Source organism: Bos indicus x Bos taurus, chromosome 8 (genome assembly GCF_003369695.1).
Source record: "Bos indicus x Bos taurus breed Angus x Brahman F1 hybrid chromosome 8, Bos_hybrid_MaternalHap_v2.0, whole genome shotgun sequence".
Classification (NCBI taxonomy): Eukaryota; Metazoa; Chordata; class Mammalia; order Artiodactyla; family Bovidae; genus Bos; species Bos indicus x Bos taurus.
In genome coordinates, this window is record NC_040083.1 from 48,975,714 (window position 1) to 48,999,465 (window position 23,752).

A 23,752-nucleotide genomic window follows, 5' to 3' on the forward strand; every position below is an offset into this window, starting at 1 on the left:
AAAACTCAACCTTGAATAGAGGAAGGAAAAGAGAGGAAAAGAGACATTCACTATTGTAAAGAACGAATAAACTAGACTTGATAACTCACTGAATGAGGCTGGGGAGGGCAGAAGAGGAATCTACAATTGCTGAGGTTTCCAGGTTATGTGCATGGGAAGATAATGGTAACTGTAAAAGAAAATTAGGGTCAAAGGTTAGAAAGTATGTGTTGGCTAGATAACAGAATAAGCTCGTGACATAGTCCAAACTGTTGAGGGGCAGTTAGTGATTTCTGATTAGAACTCAGGAAGCAGGCTTACAGATTTTGCCTTATGGTAGAGAGGATAGCTGAAACATGAACTTAGATAAAATTTCTGTGGGATGAACACTAGAGATAGTGAGGAAGAGAAGAGAGAACTGAACTCAAAGTTATATAAGTTGTCTTCAGAGTTGACCTTCAGCACTGTGACCCATTCATAATTTGTGCCTTCACCCTACATATGTCTGGTAGTCGTGGTGATGGTTTAGTTGGTAAGTCGTGTCTGACTTTTGTGACACCATGGACGCCTCTGTCCATGGGATTTCCCAGGCAAGAATACTAGAGTCAGTTACCATTTCCTTCTCTAGGGGATCTTCCCAACCTAAACACTGAACCCATGTCTCCTGCATTGCAGGCAGATTCTTTATCACTGAAACACCAGGGAAGCCCTATGTCTGTTGAGCTTAACTAAAAAACTCATGATAGGGGGATTCTGGGGGAACTCACAGTCTGGTAAGGGAGACAAACCAGAAGAAAAGATTTATACTCAAGACTCATTGAAATGAATTAGCTACCCCAGGTCCAGCCAAACATAGACCTGGTGTTGCCAAGTCTTATCATCTTTCAAGACAAGCTGAGTTTTTATGTGAGATATTTCTAATACCTAAATATAGGACATTAATTAAAATGTGTGGGCCAAACAAAACATTTTTGCTGGCTGTATTTAAAAAAATTACTTTATTGAAGTATACTTGATTTACAATGTTGTGTTAATTTCTGCTGTAGAACAAAGTGATTCAGTTATACATATATATATATTATTCTTTTCCATTATAGTTTATCACAGCAAACTGAATTTAGTTCCCTGGGCTGTACAGTAAGAGCTTGTTAATCTATACTATATATATACTTTTAATTTTAAAAGAAAAAACAAAACTTTTAATTTCATATTGGAGTATTTGTTGTTAGTGGTTGGTCACTAAGTTGTGTCTGACTCTTGCTACCCCCAGGAACTATAGCTTGCCAGGCTCCTCTGTCTGTGGGACTTCCCAGGTTAAGAATATTAGAGCAGGTTGCCATTTCCTTCTCCAGGGGATCTTCCCAACCCAGGGATCAAACCCATGGGCCGGGGTCCAGCCCTGGTGGATCCAGGGAATTCGAAGGGGAGATGGCATCGGCGATCAGGAAACAACAGCTTATTTAAATGTTAATTAAAGATATAAAGAGTGGTTAAATAAGGATAGCTCAGTGAGAAAATTTAGTGGAGAAAAGAGGCTGAATAATTCAGCCAGAAGGTGAAAGAAAGAACGACATGGGGAGACCAAGCTTCGGTGAACAAGGCCCGAACTTTATTTTCCAAAGTAGTTTTTATACCTTAAGTTATGCATAGAGGATAATGGGGGAAGGGGTAGAGTCATGCAGTAAGCCAGGCTTTCTTTCTGCAAACTTATCATATGCAAAAGTTTAGGTGATTTGCATCATCTTCTGGCCCGGAGGCCTGTTAACATTTTAAGACCCTTTCTTCAGAAAACTTATTTTTCTCTAAAGGTGATTAGTCAGGCGCCACCCTCCAAAAGCATTAGATAAAGGTGCATTCCTACAGGGCAAAGGTGTGGTGGGCTATAACAAGAAAAAGAATTAACTCAAGGGTCCAAGGCTACAAACATTAAAGCTACTACTTACACCAATTATATTCATCAATACACTGCTAGGGACACAGCAGGTAAGGGATATGGAGACTTAGCAGCAAACATTGGCCCAACAAGTGAAAAACCCTTCACCAATACAATTTCTAATCAATCTTTTAACTGCTCAAAGGAATCTGTATTTAGACAGTTTAGAACACCTCCTGCCTCTCACGGTTGGGAGGCTCTGAGCAATCACATGTGGCCGAAAAAACCTATTCAGGCAGGCTAGAGGACTTCCAAAGGAGTTTGTAGGTTGAAACACTGTCACACCCAGGAATTATTAACTGGAGCTGTAAGTTAACTCTTCTTTCAGAGAGAGGTAGTGGGGGACAGCCCCTGTAAAGTCAGAGGTGTAGGTGAGAGCACAAAGCAGAGAGTAGGCAGACTCTGGTTTGGGGGTAGATGCTCGAGAATTTCCAGGGGGACTCCTGAGGCTCAATCCCGCCTTTGCGTGTGCCGAGCCTCCTTCCTCATGACCTTTGCCACGGGCGGAGCTCCTGCTCCCGGCACCCACGTCTCCTGCTTTGACAGGCAGATTCTTTACCACTGAACCACCAGGCAAACCCCTATATGGAAGTATAGTGGATTAGCAATGCTGTGATAGTTTCAGGTGGATAGCAAAGGAACTCAGCCATACATATACATGTATCCATTCTCCCCCAAACTCCCCTCCCATCCAGGTTGTCACATAACATTAAGCAGAGTTCCCTTGTTGTTTATCCATTCTATATGCATTTACATCTGCTAATTCCAAAATCCCAAACTGGTTGGATTTAATTTGCAGCCAGTCCTATTGTAATCTCAATAAAGAAGTGTCCTCTTTCCCCCTTACCCCTTAAATTGTGCAATCTCAGGGAAAAATGCTTTAGTCCCATAAGAATCAAATTAAACAGTTTGGTATGGAGGAGTGTTTTAGAAAGGTCATTGTGTACTGGTAGACAGGATCTCCTTTGTACATAGGTTGTACATCATGAGAAACCCTGGGCTGGAAGAAGCACAAGCTGGAATCAAGATTGCCGGGAGAAATATCAATAACCTCAGATATGCAGATGACACCACCCTTATGGCAGAAAGTGAAGAATTAAAGAGCCCCTTGATGAAAGTGAAAGAGGAGAGTGAAAAGCTTGGCTTAAAGCTCAACATTCAGAAAATGAAGATCATGGCATCTAGTCCCATCACTTCATGGGAAGTAGATGGGGAAACAGTGGAAACAGTGTCAGACTATTTTGGGGGGCTCCAAAATCACTGCAGATGGTGATGGCAGCCATGAAATTAAAAGACGCTTATTCCTTGGAAGGAAAGTTATGACCAACCTAGACAGCATATTCAAAAGCAGAGACATTACTTTGCCAGCAAAGGTCTATCTAGTCAAGGCTATGGTTTTTCCTGTGGTCATGTATGGATGTGAGTGTTGGACTGTGAAGAAAGCTGAGCACCGAAGAATTGATGCTTTTGAACTGTGGTGTTGGAGAAGACTCTTGAGAGTCCCTTGGACTGCAAGGAGATCCAACCAGTCCATTCTAAAGGAGATCCATCCTGGGTGTTCATTGGAAGGACTGATGCTAAAGCTGAAACTCCAGTACTTTGGCCACCTCATGCGAAGAGTTGACTCATTGGAAAAGACTCTGATGCTGGGAGGGATTGGGGGCAGGAGGAGAAGGGGACAACAGAGGATGAGATGGCTGGATGGCATCACCAACTCGATGGACATGTAAATTCCGGGAGTTGGTGATGGACAGGGAGGCCTGGTGTGCTGTGATTCATGGGGTCGCAAGGAGTCGGACACAACTGAGCGACTGAACTTTGTACTCATTCAATTATTTATTTAATAAACATGTCCATACAATGGGGTAGGAACTCAAAATACAAGGGTAAGCAAATTAGACAAACTGACATTTTGTTTAGGTAAATTTCATCAGGTAAGAAGAGACTAAAGATTATTACCAACAGGAAGAAGAGAACTCTTACAGCTACAATAAATATCTATCTGATGTGCTGGCTGAAACTGCTTTAATTTTACAAGAAAGCTAGAGTAGAAGAGAAGGAATTATTTCTAGATGACAAGTTTATCTCTGTGAATTTTTGAGGAAGGGTGAGGAGTGGCTGTGAAAGGTCCCTAGAAATGTCTAGTGTAGGCAGGAGAAAAGAAAATTAATAAACAAATGTCCCATTTGTTACCCATAGGCAGAAATGGAAAAGAATGAGTTTGATTTGAATTTGATTAAAGCAGTGACTTTCAAGCCTTCTTTGATTGTGTCACAGTAAATAAACTATTTCTCCTTTCCACACATTATACAAAAGACACACACATGCATGCATACTAAAACAAAAGTTTCACATATTAATATTTATATTTACTATATGACACCTTGAGATGTTTTCTATTGTTATTTCCAGAACCAAATACACCATGTTTATTTAAAGAGACTTTTCAGTTTAACTGGAAATCTGGTTAATCATGATTTTGAAAGTCTACAAACTGAAATTTTAAAATAAAGGCTATCCAGGAAATTTTTATTTGTAGAACTTAAGTTTGCTCTTAAAGATATTCATGATTAAAACATTAGTGATAATTGAGAATTAATTGAGTATTGCTTAAAAGTACAACATAGTAATGACATTAGAAAAAATACCCCAAGATGTTGAAGTTTCAGAAATATGGAAGTTTATTTATTAATATTGACTCATGCTACTATTTTGTCCATTGACTTTGCTAATTTGATGGATATTGAAATTAAAAGAGCAGAATATTACACAGAAATCACTATATGTGTATAAAGTTTCTAGAAGTTGAAATTCTGGATGGGGTGTAGTTTAATTATAATGCTTATATTATGTTCTTCAGAAAATGACTAGTATAAAATGAAGTGCTATAGAATTACACTGAAACTTTTCTATCAGGTAACACATTTTAGGGCAAGAAAAGAAGACAGATGCCAAATAAGAAAGAAAAGTACATGCATGTGTGTGCTAAGTTGCTTCAATTGTATCCAACTCTTTGAAACCATATGGACTGTAGCCCGCCACCCTCCCCTGTCCATGGGCTTTTCCGGGCAAGAATACTGGAGTGTGCTGCCATTTCCTCTTCCAGGGGATCTTATCAATCCAAGGATCAAACCCTAGTCTTCTGAGACTCCGGCATTGCAGGCAGATTCTTAACCACTGAGTCACTGGGGAAGCCCTAAGTAAATAAAGTAAGGAAACAGAGAAGTGATAAACCAAGACACACCAATACAATAAAGTTTTACATTAATCCAAATTTTTGGACTACATTTCCCAAGTAATACATAATAAACATGTATTAATACAGGAATTGTATCAGATCAATTCCATGATACCATTTGATTTTCCTGCCTTCACATTTTATAATGTGGCAGATGCAAAAGGAAATCTTTGTGATATTCACAGAAGTCATTATCCTTTTTTGAGAGATTATATGAGAAATTCTGTAATTATTCATGATGTAATGAATGGAGGTTGATAATGTAGTTTTTGGATTCTCAATCAGATTCAAATCCTGGCCTCAAATTTAATTAGCTGTGTAACTATAATTGTGCTACAACGACCATTGGACCCTTCAGGCAAAAATGCATAATTTGAACATAATCATAAAGAAACATGAGACAAACTTACATTTAACAATATTCTAGCAAAGACCTATGCTGTACTCTTTTAAAGTGTTAAAGTCATGAAAGACAAAGGAAAACTGTGGAGTGATTCTATACTGAAGGAGCCTGTAACAACATGGCAACTACAGGCAATATGTTTTCTTCTGCTATAAAGAACATTATCAGGCAATTTGAATTTTATACTATTAGTGTACCAATGCTAATTTCCTGGTTTGAGTCATACTGTAGTTATTATAAGCAGAGACAAAGAGAATGATAAAGGTAATGTGATAAACGTTATCATTTCGGGAGATTGTTTGAAGAGGATATGGGAATTTTTTAAACTATTCTTGAAAAAAATACCATTGAACCACAGTTAAATGCGCACAATTATACCAAACTCAAAAAGCTCTTATTAAGAAAGGCAATGCCAAAGAATGCTCAAACTACTGCACAATTGCACTCATCTCACACGCTAGTAAAGTAATGCTCAAAATTCTCCAAGCCAGGCTTCAGCAATATGTGAACCGTGAACTTCCTGATGTTCAAGCTGGTTTTAGAAAAGGCAGAGGAACCAGAGATCAAATTGCCAACATCCGCGGGATCATCGAAAAATTAAGAGAGTTGCAGAAAAACATCTATTTCTGCTTTATTGACTATGCCAAAGCCTTTGACTGTGTGGATCACAATAAACTGTGGAAAATTCTGAAAGAGATGGGAATACCAGACCACCTGATCTGCCTCTTGAGAAATTTGTATGCAGGTCAGGAAGCAACAGTTAAAACTGGACATGGAACAACAGACTGGTTCCAAATAGGAAAAGGAGTACATCAAGGCTGTATATTGTCACCCTGCTTATTTAACTTCTATGCAGAGTACATCATGAGAAACACTGGACTGGAAGAAACACAAGCTGGAATCAAGATTGCTGGCAGAAATATCAATAACCTCAGATATGCAGATGACACCACCCTTATGGCAGAAAGTGAAGAGGAACTCAAAAGCCTCTTGATGAAAGTGAAAGTGGAGAGTGAAAAAGTTGGCTTAAAGCTCAACATTCAGAAAACAAAGATCATGGCATCCAGTCCCATCACTTCATGGGAAATAGATGGGGAAACAGTGGAAACAGTGTCAGACTTTATTTTTCTGGGCTCCAAAATCACTGCAGATGGTGACTGCAGCCATGAAATTAAAAGACACTTACTCCTCGGAAGGAAAGTTATGACCAACCTAGATAGCATATTCAAAAGCAGAGACATTACTTTGCCAACAAAGATTTGTCTAGTCAAGGCTATGGTTTTTCCTGTGGTCATGTGTGGATGTGAGTGTTGGACTGTGAAGAAGGCTGAGCACCGAAGAATTGATGCTTTTGAACTGTGGTGTTCGAGAAGACTCTTGAGAGTCCCTTGGACTGCAAGGAGATCCAACCAATCCATTCTGAAGGAGATCAGACCTGGGATTTCTTTGGAAGGAATGATGCTAAAGCTGAAACTCCAGTACTTCGGCCACCTCATGGGAAGAGTTGACTCATTGGAAAAGACTCTGATGTTGGGAGGGATTGGGGGCAGGAGGAGAAGGGGACAACAGAGGATGAGATGGCTGGATGGCATCACCAACTCGATGGACATGAGTTTGAGTAAACTCCAGGAGTTGGTGATGGACAGGGAGGCCTGGCGTGCTGCGATTTATGGGGTCGCAAAGAGTCGGACACAACTGAGTGACTGATCTGATCTGATCTGAAGGATTAAATAAGACAATTTGTATAAAACTCCAAATAATCCTCAAAAAATGATAGGAGTTAGATGTTTTTGCTACAACACCATGTATCTGTTCCAGAAATACCTTGATTTCTGCAAAAACGTACCCCGAAAGGACTTATTGGAAAAACAGGGTTTAGAGTGGATAACTCAAAAATTATTCCTATTTGTAACCAGAGCACAAACATAAATAATTAAAATCCTAATAAAATTTCAACAGTTGAATATCCATTGACAGTTCTACCCTTTGCAACTTTAGTCTCAGGTGAGGACTTCTCCCCAGGCAAGTGGATTGAAGAGGGTCTTGATTTTTTAAAGAAATCAGTTTCATCAGAATTTTTTTTAATGGTCTAAGATATAGATTTCTTAATCACTTTTTGGTTTTTAAACCACAAAGAAAATATTTTTGGAGATTCTTTATCTGCACTCTTAGTTTTACCAAATAGCTAAATATGTAGGAATCATAGCCACAAAACCAGCCACTGAGAAGACTCTTTCAGGATTTAAGGTCCCCCAGTTCTGCTTAAGTCTTCAAATATTTATAATGATTCTCTTTAACTGAGAGATAGTTCGCCACTGCTTAAACATTAATATGCTGGGAGAAATCACAAATTAAATAACTGGACTTCCTTTTTGAGTCCCTGGTGGCTCTGACAGTAAAGAATTTGCCAGCAATGTGGGAGACCTGGGTTCAATCCTTGCGTCAGGAAGATCCCCTGGAGAGGGAAATGACAACCCACTTTAGTATACTTGCCTGGAGAATCCCATGGACAGATTGCATAGCGTTGCATAGCGTCAGGCACAACTGAACGACTAACACTTTCACTTTTTCTTCTTCTTTAAAATAACACTATTTTCCTAACAGATATGAGCACATTTCTTTACTAGAAACTTGCATTATAAGAATAGACTTATTATTTCTTAAATAGAAAGAATAAGAGGGAATGAATTTTATAAAAAGCATAAGTATTATTTGATTCAGAAATAGTATTATTCAAAAATTGAATGTGTTGCTGAGTCCCTAAGTTTTGCCCAGCTCATTTGCAACCCCATAGACTGTAGCCCTCCAGGCTTCTCTGTCCACGGGATTCTCTAGGCAAGAATATTGGAGTAGTTTGCCATTTCCTTCTCGATATCTTCTTGACCCAGGGATTGAATCAGGGTCTCTTGCAGCTCCTGCATTGACAGGTGGATTCTTTACCACTGAGCCACCTGGGAAGCCCCAAGAAACAGATTCTTTCTAATAATAGTTATAGAAAAGTGAATAAAATAATAAAGGGCCATTTTCCTGGAGTGGCTGAGTCCTTAGAATTGATGAACTGGTTATCTTCTTGCATGTACTTCCAGCCAAATCCAAACCTATTAATACAATCATAATAATTATTCCTGGAGGTCAAGCTCTCTTTAGAATTATTTTTTTTCAAGAAGGAGTGGCTTTTACATTTAAGAAAATGTCAAATATTCAAACAGTACAATTTTAAAATAAAACTAAAAAAAACTCCAAGCTTATTCAGCTCAAAAATTTTTAGTAGTGATATATGAATAAAGGATTAAACATTAATCACATTGATTAATTAAAATTAATTAAAGTTTTTTAAAAATTTAAAATGCTTGGAGGAAATGCTTGGGAAAAAAGTTTGATCACATGTTCTTTTTTTTTTAAAGTTATACCATGACATTAGCTGAATGAGGAACACATAATAAGTTGGAACAGTATTATAATACTATATTGAGAATTATAGTTTGTTCACTTGAGAATTTCTCATTTTTTTTTGAATTATGGTATATATATGTGTGTGTATGTGTGCTCAGTCACTCAGTCATGTCCAACTCTTTGTGACCCCATGGACTGTGGCCACCAGGTTCCACTGTTATGGAATTTTCCAGGCAAGAATACTGGAGCCAGTTGCTATTTCATTCTCCAGAAGGTCTTCACAAGCCAGAGACAGAAACTGTGCCTCTTGAGTCTCCTTTATTGGTAGGTGGATTCTTTACCACTATACCACCTGGAAAGCCCCTGGTAAATATATATATATATATATTTACAATATAATATATTATATAATGTATTATACAATATAATATATTATATAATGTATTATACAATACAATATATTATATAATGCTAAGTCACTTCAGTCATGTCTGTCTCTTTGCGACCTATGGACTGTAGCCCACTAGTCTCCTCTCTCTATGGAAATCTCCAGGCAAGAATACTGGAGTGGGTTGCCATGCCCTCCTCCAGGGGATCTTATCCACCTAGTGATCGAACTGACATCTCTTAGATCTCCTGCATTGACAGGCGGGTTCTTTACCACTGAGCCACCAGTGAAGCTCAATATATATATATTTATATATATATATAAATATATATATTTATCAGTTCAGTTCAGTTCAGTTCAGTTGCTCAGTCATGTCCGACTCTTTGCAACCCCATGGACTGCAGCATGCCAGGCTTCCCTGTCAATCACCAACACCAGGAGCTTGCTCAAATTCATGTCTATCGAGTCAGTGATGCCATACAACCATCTCAACATCTATTGTCCCCCTCTCCTCCCACCTTCAATCTTTCCCAGTATCAGGGTCTTTTCAAAAGAGTCAGTTCTTTGCATCAGGTGGCCAAGTATTGGAGTTTCAGCTTCAACATCAGTCCTTCCAATGAATATTCAGGACTGATTTCCTTTAGGATTGACTGGTTGGATCTCCTTGCAGTCCAAGGGACTCTCAAGAGCCTTTTCCATCACCACAGTTCAAAAGCATCAATTCTTCAGCACTCAGCTTTCTTTATAGTCCAACTCTCACATCCATAAATGACTACTAGAAAAACCATAGCTTTGACTAGATGGACCTTTGCTGGCAAAGTAATGTCTCTGCTTTTTAATATGCTGTCTACGTTGGTCATAGCTTTTCTTCCAAGGAGCAAGTGTCTTTTAATTTCATGGCTGCAGACACCATCTGCAGTGATTTTGGAGCCCCCTCAAAATAAAGTCTCTCACTGTTTCCAGTATTTCCCCATCTATTCCCCATGAAGTGATGGGACCAGATGCCATGATCTTAGTTTTCTGAATGTTGAGCTTTAAGCCAGCTTTTTCACTCTCCTCTTTTACTTTCATCAAGAGGCTCTTTAGTTCTTCTTCACTTTCTGCCATAAGGGTGGTGTCATCTGCATATCTGAGGTTATCGATATTTCTGCCAGCAATCTTGATTCCAGCTTGTGCTTTATACAGCCTAGCGTTTCTCATGATGTACTCCACATATAAGTTAAATAAGCAGGGTGAAAATATACAGCCTTGATGTACTCCTTTTCCTATTTGGAACCAGTCTATTGTTCCATGTCCAGTTCTAACTGTTCCTTCTTTACCTGCATACAGATTTCTGAGGAGGCAGGTAACGTGGTTTGGTATTCCCATCTCTTAAGAATTTTCCACAGTTTATTGTGATCCACACAGTCAAAGGCTTTGGCATAGTCAATAAAGCAGAAGTAGATGTTTTTCTGGAACTCTTGTGCTTTTTTTGATGATCCAATGATGTAGGCAATTTGATCTCTGGTTCCTCTGTCTTTTCTCAATCCAGCTTGAACATCTAGAAGTTCCTGGTTCACATACCATTGAAGTCTGGCTTGGAGGATTTTGAGCATTACTTTACTAGCGTGTGAGATGAGTGCAATTGTGCAGTAGTTTGAACATTCTTTGGCATTGCCTTTGTTTGGGATTGGAATGAAAACTGACCTTTTCCAGTCCTGTGGCCACTGCTGAGTTTTCCAAATTTGCTGGCATATTGAGTGCAGCACTTTCTCAGCATCATCTTTTAGCATTTGAAATAGTTCAACTGGGATTCCATCATCTCCACTAGCCTTGTTCATAGTGATGCTTCCTAAGGCTCACTTGACTTCACATTCCTGGATGTCTGGCTTTAGGTGAGTGGTTATCCATCGTGGTTATCTGGCTCATGAGATCTTCTTTGTATAGTTCTTCCATGTACATGTAATAAAACTTTATCCATTTATAAGCATACAGTTCAGTGGTATTAAGTACATTTACATGGTTATCCAATTGTTACCACAGTCTTGTCCAGAACTCTTTCATTTTCTGCAGCCGGAACTCTGTACCCACTAAGCAATGCCTCCTCCATTCCTTCCTTACCCCAGCCCCTGTCAAACACCAATCATACTTTTAGACTCTGTGAATTTGATTATTCTAAGTGCCTCATATGAATGGAATCACACAATACTTATCCTCTTGTGGCTGGTTTTTTTTTCCCACTTTGCATAATATCTTCAAGGTTTATCCATATTGTAACATGTGTTAGAATTTTTTTTGTGTTTAAGGCTGAATAATGTTTCATTGCATGTACATACCATACTTTGTTTGTTCATTTTTCCATCAGTGGACAACTGAGTACTTCCAAATTTTAGTAATAGTGAATAATGCTGCATTAAACATGAGTGTACAGATATCTATTTGAATTCCCAGTTTTGGTTATTTTTAGTATATACCCAGATGTGAATTTCTGGATCATGATAAAGGAAAAATTATTCTGATACATATTAAGCCAGTGAGGGAGACTTTATTCAGAACTATGGTGATAGTTGTCAAGACCATCACCACAAGGGAGAGAGATTGGGCTCAACTCTGAATACAGTGAAGAAAGCTAGGGATTTGTAACCAATGAGCAGATTGAGGGGATCAGTGGCTGGAAAATAAATATGAGAGAACATCACAAGTCAGGGCATTCATGCTAAACTGACCTAATAGTATTCTTGCTAAAGGCTGGCTGACCAGAGAATCAGCTATTGTGGATGCAGAAGAGGAATTTGAACAAGGGTGACAGATTTCCTCTAAAGTGACCTAGCATGATTCTTGCTACAATTGGACTGCAGACCCCAGGATAATGCCTAGTCAAAAAGAGGACTCAGAGAAGCCTAGTTAAATTTGTTCAAAAATAGAATCTTTTCCAATAATGTGATAATTAAATGTTAATTTTAGAAGAGGGGCACCATACTGTTTTCCACTAGCACTATTTTGTTCCCATCAGAAATGCATAAAGGTTCCAGTTTTCCACAACCTTGATCACACTTGTTATTTCTTGAGGCTTTTTGTTTCACTTCATTTTGTTTCTATAATAGCCATGCTAATCGGTAGGAAGCAGTATCTCATTGTGATCTGACTTTCAATTCCCTGATTATTAGTGTTGTTGAGCATTTTCATGTGTGTGTGTGTGTTTTTTTTTTTTTTGACCATTGCATATCTTCTTCTTTTTTTTTTTTTACTTTACAATATTGTATTGGTTTTGCTGTACATCAACATGAGTCCACCACAGGTGTACACGTGTTCCCCATCCTGAACCCCCCTCTCTCCTCCCTCCCCGTACCATCCCTCTGGGTCATCCCAGTGCACCAGCCCTGAGCATCCTATATCCTGCATCGAACCTGGACTGGCAATTAGTTTCTTATATGATATTATACATGTTTCAATGCCTTTCTCCCAAATCATCCCACCCTCTCCCTCTCCCACAGAGTCCAAAAGACTGTTCTATACATCTGTGTCTCTTTTGCTGTCTCTCATACAGGGTTATCGTTACCATCTTTCTAAATTCCATATATATGCATTAGTATACTGTATTGGTGTTTTTCTTTCTGGCTTACTTCACTCTGTATAATAGGCTCCAGTTTCATCCACCTCATTAGAACTGATTCAAATGTATTCTTTTTAATGGCTGAGTAGTACTCCATTGTGTATATGTACCACAGCTTTTTTATCCATTCGTCTGCTGATGGACATCTAGGTTGCTTCCATGTCCTAACTATTATAAACAGTGCTGCGATGAACATTGGGGTACACGTGTCTCTTTCAATTCTGGTTTCCTCAGTGTGTATGCCCAGCAGTGGGATTGCTGGATCATAAGGCAGTTCTATTTCCAGTTTTTTTAAGGAATCTCCACACTGTTCTCCATAGTGACTGTACTAGTTTGCATTCCCACCAACAGTGTAAGAAGATTCCCTTTTCTCCACACCCTCTCCAGCATTTATTGCTTGTAGACTTTTGGATCGCAGCCATTCTGACTGGTGTGAAATGGTACCTCATTGTGGTTTTGATTTGCATTTCTCTGATAATGAGTGATGTTGAGCATCTTTTCATGTGTTTGTTAGCCATCTGTATGTTTTTGGAGAAATGTCTATTTAGTTCTTTGGCCCATTTTTTGATTGGGTCGTTTTTTAAGAAATGTCTATTCAAGTCCTTTGTCCATGTTTTTCTCTTCGATTGTCATTGTTGAATTCTAAGAGTTCTTTATATTGTCTAGATGTTAATCCTTTTTCAGATATATGATTTGCAAATATTTTCTCTCATTTTATATATTGCCTTTTCACTATGTTAATGGTGCCCTTTAATGCACAAAAGTTTTAATTTTGATTGAGTACAAATGATCTATTTTGTTGTTGTTTTCCCCACAATGTTTTAGTATCGTGTCCAAAAAATTATTGCAAAATCCAATGTCATGGACGTTTTCCTCAAGTTTTCTTCTGATACATTCATAGTTTTATTATAAAACTAATTTTTACTCTGATATATTTATCATTTTGAGTTAATTTTGTATATGGCATAATGAAAGGGTCCAACTCCATTCTTTTGGATCTGGAAATCCAGTTTTCACACCATTTGCCAAAAAGACTGTCCTTTCATCATTAATGATCTTGGGACTCATAGAAAAATATTTGACCATATATGTAAATATTTTTCTGGGCTTCCCCAGTGGCTCAGATGGTAAAGAATCTGCCTGCAATGCAGGAGCCCCAGGTTCAATTCCTGAGTGGGGAAGATCCCCTGGAGAAGAGAATGGCAACCCATTCCAGTATTCTTGCCTAGAAAATTCTGTGGACAGAGGAGCCTGGTGGGCTACAGTCCATGGGGTCACAATGAGTCGGACACGACTGAGCAACTAACAGATTTCATTTTCATATATGTAAGGATTTATTTCTGGGTTCTTTACTCAATTCCATTTATCAATGTGTCTGTGTTTATGGCAGTACCAAACTCTTTTGATTATTATTGCTTTATAGTAAGTTTTGAAATCAGAAAATATGAGACCTCCAACTTTGCTCTTATTTTTCAATATTGTTTTTGGTGTTTAGAGTCTGTTGAGATTCCATGTGTGAAACTTATCAGAATGAAAAACATTAAACAGTATTTGAAAGAAAATACTTGTGATTTATAAAAATTGAGACTGTATAAGGCTTTAGCACAATGCAGAATATGCCATAGACCAAGTGTGGTCTATTTCACCAACAGGATAGCAGGCCAATGAAATCATTCACTCCTGAGTTCCTGATTCCAGACTTAGACAGAGGACATCTGCATGACTAATATCCAATCACATCTTTCTAAGAGGGCTCCTGATTGAGCCCTAAATTTAATAACAAGTGCCTTAATAAATGTCACACAGAGGAGAGACTGGGAGAACACTGAGACAGAGATTGGAGTGACACATCTACAACCCAGGAACACCTGAAGCCACCAGAACCTGAAAGAGACAAAGCAAAATTACCCCTATAGCCCTTAAGAAAGAGAAGGGTCCTAATAACACCTTGATTTCAGACTTCTGACCTCCAGATTGTAAGTTAATATACTTCTGTTGTTGTAAGCCACCAAGTTTGTGATGATTTGTTACAACATTCCTTGGAAATTAGTATTCCATCCCCGACCATTTGGTACATGGGTAGAAGCCACACCTGACAACCTAATACACCTCCTGTATTATGAAGGCACATCAGTAAGGATTGCTCTTGTAAGCAGCAGCAGTTTCAAAGTTTAAACCCATGAGTTCTCCAGTAGAAGGCAGTGTCATCAGAGGCTAAGAGCACAGCTGTTGTTGTTTAGTCACTCAGTCATGTCTGAATGTGACCCCATGAACAGCAGCACACCAGGCTTCCCTGTCCTTCACTATCTCCTGGAGTTTGCTCAAATCCATGTCCATTGTTAGCCTATTTTCTAATTTCTCTTTGGCTCAAAACTTATCTGCCAAACAGAGAAAAAAATAGCAGTTCTTTTAGAAGTTGGGTATAAGAAATAATTGATATAATATGTAAAGTATTTTCAATGCTTATTCCTTGTAAGCGCACAATAAACATTAGCTGCCACAATTATTATTATGGAAAGGATTTTCCTCTTAATCAATGGGAATGCAGGGCAATTCTCACTATCGTCCGCTAACAAAGCTTTCAAATGACACATTGCCAAGCAATTATTACCAATTGTCTGTAACGTGAGTACTGGAAGGAGGAATTTATATAACTATGTAATGTCTATACATTAATCCAATGTGGGGTTAATTGTACTAAGAAGGTAATACTTAAAGAAAAACTTTAGTACTAAAAAAAAGTGGGTTTTTTTGGTAACTAAGTATGACATGACTAAATGCTGGTTAGGAAAAGTTCTGCCCCTGTGTCAGAAAGTCCCTATGGTTTGTAAGTCCTTGTCAGATTTTTTTTTTTTTTTTTGATCGTATTATTTTGAGAATTTCAATATTTAGAGATACATGATGTTTTGTGAATAGGATACCATAGCTCAGGGCCTGAAGGTTACTCTTTGAGGTTTATCCCTCTCTCTGTGGGCTTGCTTTCTTCATCATGTGAGAAAGTACTTGCTATCAATGATCCTTCTTGGACACTCTCATTAAAAGCTGACTTGAAATCGTAAATAATTATGGGACCAAAAATGCCAAAGCTTTAAAGAAAAGTCTATTATGTAATAACTTATAGACATCTTGGCAGGAAAATGTCAACGAGCCACACACCATTTCCCTAATAACACGTAGAAAAACTAGACTGTACATGCTTGAGAGGTAGAAAAATTAATGTTTATCCTGGTCAAACAAAAACTTGATGCGGATAATTTTTTCTTAAATCAAAGCTATGAATGTCATACTCAGAAGTTAACTGTTCTAGTTGTGGAAAAACGAATCTGTCCACTTGATGAAGACTCCGGGGATGCTACCAACATGCCCGCAAAAGGGAACCTGAGTTTCCTAGCTTTTTCGTCTTGTCCACCTTCTTGCTCCTGCGCTTGGTGCGCAGAGCGCTGAGAGCATGCCCCAGGTTTCCTGAAATTCACGGTAAAGCAGTACCTCTGCACCATTGTCTTTTTTCTTCCTGCTCTTTGCTTCCTTGCTACATACCTTTCCACCGCAATTCTGCTTATCAGTGGCAATTAAAAAACAGTTAAGTTTTTCCATCCTCCTTTCCAAAATAAGTTTCCATCCGACACCCTTTTTGAGACGCCTTGCTCCAGGTTGTCCCTCTCCCTCCACTCTGCTGGAATTTCCCAATTTCCAGGATCTAATTCTGGCTGCAGAGACCTCTCCAGTCTTCTGTCTGACTCTCAAATGCCCTAATCCAGCTCCAGACTCCTCCCCACACGGGTCCAGGGTCCACCCCTCACTTTCTAGAACCAGAATGTTCTCTCCCAGCCGTTCCCCAGGCCTTCTGCTTCTGTAACCACACTGTTCCTGTTTCCTAGGATAACCTCAGCTTTCTTCAAAACCTTGTCTGTCGTTCGATCCTTCCGCCAGATTCCTCATGTTTGACTGCAAGATTTCTGGACACAGGTGGGCCTTCCAAGCTTCATTGTAACTTAACTAAATGGATTTGTTGATCTCACAGCCAGTTGTTTTCTCCCCAGAAAGGACAGCAACTTGGAATGCCACTTAGTCGTATTGAGGAACTTTTTAACATGCCTCCGCCCCTAGAGATTTGGATTTAATTAATCCGTTTGGGATCACACCCTGTAATGGTTTCACAGCTTCTGGAGGAGGCCTGATGTGTGTGTGTGTGTGTTTAGTTTTGAGAATCAGTGCAAAAGCCTTCAACTTCCTCGTGCTCTTTTCACCTAGTTCTCTTAAAGGGTTAGAGTTCACCTTAATTCCATGCAAATGGGAAGCAAAAGGGTTAGAGTTCACCTTGAATTTTTGACGATGCAGCAGCCCACCCTTAGTGAGATGAACACCCTCTGTTCTCAGCCCCACTTCACCCCAAAACAACAGGAACAGAATGTGCCTTCAGAGCTTTCCAAGAAAGTTGCTGGGAAAGTTGGCAATGTGCCTGGGTCTGGTAAACTGCCAAGGAGAATTTCTTAAAGACTAGAAGGGCCCAAGTTGAAAAAGAATCCAAGACAGTCACACAGTTACTGACATTTGTTGATGAACCGTTGACTGCTCTGGGAACTCTGGCAATTAACCCTGGACATCACACTCAGGCTTCTGTCCAGCGTTTCCTTCTAACTTTGATTACTGAAGGCTGCAGCTGGCCTTCAAGGTCCTCTAGTCTGAAGGGACCATTTTACAGATGAGAAAACTGAGACCAAAATAGACTATAATTTAACGGAGTTCCCACAGCTAAATAGCGAGCGAGGGAGGCAGGGCAACCCAGTCATCTCTGTGGGAGTCAAATCACACTTAATTCTAACCACACCCATTCTCATCTACTTAGTCCGCTTTGAAAACACCGATAAAAGGACTGTTGTCAATATACAAATTAGTATTGGTGAATGCCTAAGAGAAATGGACTTTTTTGACTTTTGTGAAAAAGCAAGTGCTCCAAGTAATTGGTGATTTGATATTAAGCTTAAAAAACATGGGAAATAGGGACTTCCCTGGTGGTCCAGTGGCTAAGACTCTACAAGGTCCTCAGTTGGGGAACTAGATCCCATATGCCGCAGCTAAGAGTTTGGACTCTTCAACTGAAAACAATAATAGAAAAAAAGATCACCAGGCCACAGTTAAAGGTTTCCCATCACAATTAAGACCTGGCACAGCCAAATAAATAAGTAAATGTATTTTTTAATGGGAAATAAATGAAGAAAATGATTTTTTTTATCTTGTGAAGCCTTTCTGTAACAGGATGATACATTACCTCACAGAGGTATGAGTTTTGAAAGACAGTGTGGATTAGTGCTTAGTTCTGGATCTGGCACCTAGTAAGGGGATAAATGGTCACAGAAGCAGGAGAATTTTCACAAAATCAGCACGCTGCAAAGCCGCAGCATGGTGACATTCTCACTGTTTTCTTCCTGAACTGAGAGAAAAAGAAAGGTTTGCAAATTGCAGCTGTTGCATTGATTAGGGACTCAAGTTTTTCTTGTTAGTTTAACTGCACATTTTTTTTTCCCCATGAAAAGAAGTTGATCTTTAACTTTCAACCCCAAAGTTTATTCCTTAGGAAACAATGCCAACCGAGTGAGTGTAATCAGCCACATTTTATCTGTGAACTTGGGAAGGTGAAACAATCAAATAAGATAGGTAACAAGGTTTTTCTTGCATATTCAGCGTGGGAGAGTTAAGATACACATTTCTTTGGTCCTTGGTGCCTTTTTTTTAAGTGGAATGTAAGTGTAGTGCTTTTTACCACGCTATCATTTTCTTCTGAACTGGAAAACAAATTCATTGCTGCTAGCAAGGATGCCTCTCAGTGTGTATATGTATCTATGTATTACATAGATATATACATGAAATCGAGTGCTGGTGTACTCAAAAACCCGAAAAGAACTGAATGTTTTCACTGGCCAATGAGTATACTGCCCACCAATGTTATTTGTCTCAAGAACTAATTTGCCAAGTGTGAAATTCAGTTATATTCTTTCAAGGGAGAGAAAGTTTTGTATTCTCTCTGTAGTTACTATAAAACACAATAGCTGGACTTCCCTTGTGGCAGAGTGGATAGAACTCTGCCTGCCAATGCAGAGGACATGGGTTCAATTTGAACCCTTGTCTGGGAAGATTGCGTATGCCGTGAAGGAACAAAGCCCATGACCACAAGTCCTGAAGCACTCACAGCCTAGAGCCACCCACTGCAACCAGCGAGCCTGCGTGCTGCAGCTACCATAGCCCAGGTGTCTGGAGTCGGTGCTCTGCAACAAGAGAAGCCTCCACAATGAGAAGCCTGAGCACTGCAAGGAAGAGTAGCCCCCATTCGCAGCAGCTAGAGAAAGCTGGGTCCTGCAGTGAGGGCCCAGTGCAGGCAGATAAATAGATAAAATCTTAAAAATGCAATAACTAACAAAAATATTCTTCATGTCTATTAAACTATTTTGCAGGGAAGAGAGGTATGACCCTCTTGGTAACAGAAACCAGTTTTAGCTAGTTTAAACGGAAAAGAATTCAGTCTGAGGACAAAATCTCATGAAGATGCTAAAACAGTGAATACAAAGTCATGAGACCACTCTCTACCTTTTATTTCTTTTCCTTTTTACTTCATTTATTTTTCTCACGGTTTCTTAGGTCCTCCTGGCAGGTAAAATGTCCCCAGGTTTTACTTTCAGATTTATGTCTTATAGACCTAGCTGCCCAATGAGAAGATGAACCTTCATAGTCCCAGTTCCATATTCCTAAGGTTCATCTTGGACTGAAGGCTTATCCTTGGATCAACCATCTGTGACTGTACGGACAGGTTTCAAACCAGCAGAATTGCTTCAGAAAGTCACTTTTAGAAGCAGGCTGAGGAGTTTAAGAATAGACTAGGCAGACAGCCAATTAGATTTCTACTAAATGGCTTGTAATTCACCAAGTACTTTTAAAAATAATAATAATTTTGTTTATTTATTTTTGGCCATGCTGGGTCTTTGTTGCTGCATGGGCTTTTCTCTAGCTGCAGGGAGTGAGGGCTACCCTTCCTTGCAGTGCTCTGGCTGCTCACTGTGGTAGCTTCTTTTGTTGTGGAGCATGGACTCTAGGCACCCAGGCTTCAGGAGTTTTGGCATGTAGGCTGAGCGTGGCTCCCAGCCTCTAGAGCCCAGGCTCAATAGTTGTAGCATTAGTGTTTAGTTGCTTTGCTGCACGTGGGATCTTCCCAGATCAGAGATCAAACCCATGTCTCCTGCATTGGCCAATAGACTCTTACTCCTGAGCCAGTTGGGAAGCCCTAACCAAGTACTTTTTAATGATGATTGCATTTCATCCTCACACAATGACAGATGACACTATACACAGTTTTTTATAGCACTTATTACTTTGTAATCTCATTTTTGTTCTTCTAGTTTCCTCATTAATCTGTGAAATTTTGTTTTGTATTTTTCAGTGCCTGACATTGGGGTGTTTAATAAATATTTGTTGAGAAAATGTATGACTAATTTTTGTTAAGTAGAACACAGGTGAGACAACTGGGAAGCACTTAGATTAAGTGACAGGATGAAGATTCCCCCAGCTAATGAGTATGAAATCAGGTTCTGTAGCCTCAATCCATTTGCCACCCACCAGGCTGCTTCCTACAGTGAGTTATCCTCTTCTGTCTATGATATCAACAACTGACATGAAAGGATTTAGTCTGATGGTTAGATCACGCAAATAATAGAATTGAGATAGACATACAGTGAATTTTACAAGAATTTAATTTTACCCTGTTGGTGCATTGTTTAATAATAGTTTTCATCTAAATATAAAGAGTCTGTACTTTTCTCCTAAATGTTTACATGGAGAAAGACTACTTAGTCTGTGCTTAGAATAGCAAAAATGATGGTTAAATTTTTCTATTTTAGGTGTTTTATACCTGAAAATGATATTCGGCATGGCAGTCACTTCTGGAGAGGTGACCACTTCTCGCATAATTTTGGTGATGGTTTTTGTTTTTGTAAGAGAACTAGGAAACAAAGGAAGGAAGGAGTGTTTCCTCCTGGCCCATGGTCCCTCCCCATCGTGGAAAATCTTCTTCAGCTTGGAGACCATCTTTACCTTACATTCATGGAAATGAGGAAGAAATATGGAGATGTCTTTCTCATCAAACTTGGCATGGTGCCTGTCCTCGTGGTGAATGGGATGGAAATGGTGAAAGAAGTGCTACTCAGAAATGGAGAGCATTTTGCAGCCTGACCTCACGTTTAACATTTTCTTTCCTGGCACAATGAAAGAGTCTTACGTCTTCAGTTATGGGGAGAATTGGACACTTCATAAGAAAATTGCTTCCCATGCTTTACGAACATTTCCTAAAGCAGAAACAAAATCCTCCACCTGGTCTTGCTTACTTGAGAAACATGTCATCGAGGAAGTCTCTGAGCTGGTCAAAGTTTTACAGGATTGACTTCCAGGAGTGGCAGCTTTGAACCTAGAGGTGCTATTACCTGTGCCAAGGCCAATGTTGTCTGTACCCTTTGCTTTGGCAAGATATATGACCACAGTGATGAGGAGTTTCTTAGAATTGTTAAAACAGATCATGACTTACTCAAAGCCTCCAGTGCTGCAAATCCTGCTGATTTCATACCATATTTCCGATACCTTCCTTTGCGAATTATAAATGCTCCCCAGGAGTTTTATCATGCCCGGAATCAGGCACTTATTCTCTACTATTTATTACTATTCTCTCTATTTATTCTCTATCAGGCATGTTTATTGCTCTACATATACGAGATCATCTTACAACATGATAAGGTAAGGGTTTAAATGCATGACGGGACAAGGGATTTGGTGAGGAGAAAAATAAGTGGTGAATGCATTGAGAACTCAGACAGTTGTATGTACTACCCTGGTTCTTTTACTGTTCAGTTCAGTTCAGGTCAGTCACTCAGTCGTGTCCAACCCTTTGTGACCCCGTGAATCGCAGCACGCCAGGCCTCCCTGTCCATCACCAACTCCCGGAGTTCACTCAGACTCTCGTCTATCGAGTCAGTGATGCCATCCAGCCATCTCATCCTCTGTCATCCCCTTCTCCTCCTACCCCCAATCCCTCCCAGCATCAGAGTCTTTTCCAATGAGCCAACTCTTCGCATGAGGTGGCCAAAATACTGGAGTTTCAGCTTTAGCATCATTCCTTCCAAGGAACACCCAGGACTGATCTCCTTTAGAATGGACTGGTTGGATCTCCTTGCAGTCCAAGGGACTCTCAAGAGTCTTCTCCAACACCACAGTTTAAAAGCATCAATTCCTCGGTGCTCAGCTTTCTTCACAGTCCAACTCTCACATCCATACATGACCACTGGAAAAACCATAGCCTTGACTAGACGGACCTTTGTTGGCAAAGTAATGTCTCTGCTCTTCAATATGCTATCTAGGTTGGTCATAACTTTTCTTCCAAGGAGTAAGCATCTTTTAATTTCATGACTGCAGTCACCATCTGCAGTGATTTTGGAGCCCCCCCAAAAAAGTCTGACACTGTTTCCACTGTTTCCCCATCTAATTCCCATGAAGTGGTGGGACTGGATGCCATGATCTTCGTTTTCTGAATGTTGAGCTTTAAGCCAACTTTTTCACTCTTCACTTTCACTTTCATCAAGAGGCTTTTTAGGTCTTCACTTTCTGCCATAAGGGTGGTGTCATCTGCATATCTGAGGTTATTGATATTTCTCCCAGCAATCTTGATTCCAGTTTGTGCTTCTTCCAGCCCAGCGTTTCTCATGATGTACTCTGCATAGAAGTTAAATAAGCAGGGTGACAATATACAGCCTTGACGTACTCCTTTTCTTATTTGGAACCAGTCTGTTGTTCCATGTCCAGTTCTAACTGTTGCTTCCTGACCTGCATAGAGGTTTCTCAAGAGGCAGGTCAGGTGGTTTGGTATTCCCATCTCTTTCAGAATTTTCCACAGTTTATTGTGATCCACACAGTCAAAGGTTTTGACATAGTCAATAAAGCAGAAATCGATTTTTCTGAAACTCTCTTGCTTTTTCGATGTGATGTAGTTTTTCCATAATGAACCTCACCCAAACCATTAATATATGTGAAGTCCAGTCAGAGAGATTATAGGGCAGTATTACTTAGTTCTCATGTAGGGACCCAAAAAAGAACTTGGAACTTTTTGAAATCTCAGAATTTCCTTACTGTGGAGATAAGGCTCATACTTGAAATATGAATCTGTCCTTGGCTAATGAATGATGATCAACATGTAAATGGGTTTCCTGAAGAAATGACCCAATAATTTTGTTTCTCTAATTTTATCTCTGAAACTATGAGGTCTTAAAAGTATCAGCATAGCTTTTTCAGAAAGTTCTTTGAATAATTATAAGGAATGTCCTATAGGAAGCTTCCAGTTTAGTCTCATATTCTTCTTGAGTTTCTTTCCGATGGAGAAACGAACTTTGAGATCATAACACATGTAGAAACGTTTTCCAGATGACAGAAGCAAACCTTTTTGTGAGGCCATTGAAATGTTTTGGCCCAATTTGATGGTCCACAAAAAAGAAAATTTCTCTCTCGAATTATGTAAACACTAGAAAAAATCCTAGTTGTTAGGGAACTATTTCCTGAGAGTAAAGCATTGGGGGGAAACATGAAAAAGTAGATAATTGAACAAATGAAGAGAGTGTGGACTTAAGTCCCATCTGATTAAAAGGAATGGGCAGAAAACAATCTGTATCAAGGTACCAGCCTGGAATTCTAGATCAGATACTGTAAATAAAACAGTTTGTGAAATTCATAAAATTTTTTTCCTACTCCCTAACCTATCCCAATACCACCTCCTTCTGCCTGGTGATTATAGTAAAATTCTT

At 39.4% G+C, this 23,752-nt stretch overlaps 1 pseudogene; it reads left to right on the forward strand.

Annotated features, from left to right (window-relative positions):
- The window catches only part of LOC113897122, a 40,555-nt pseudogene that overhangs the window by 7,687 nt on the left and 9,116 nt on the right, over positions 1-23,752 (forward strand).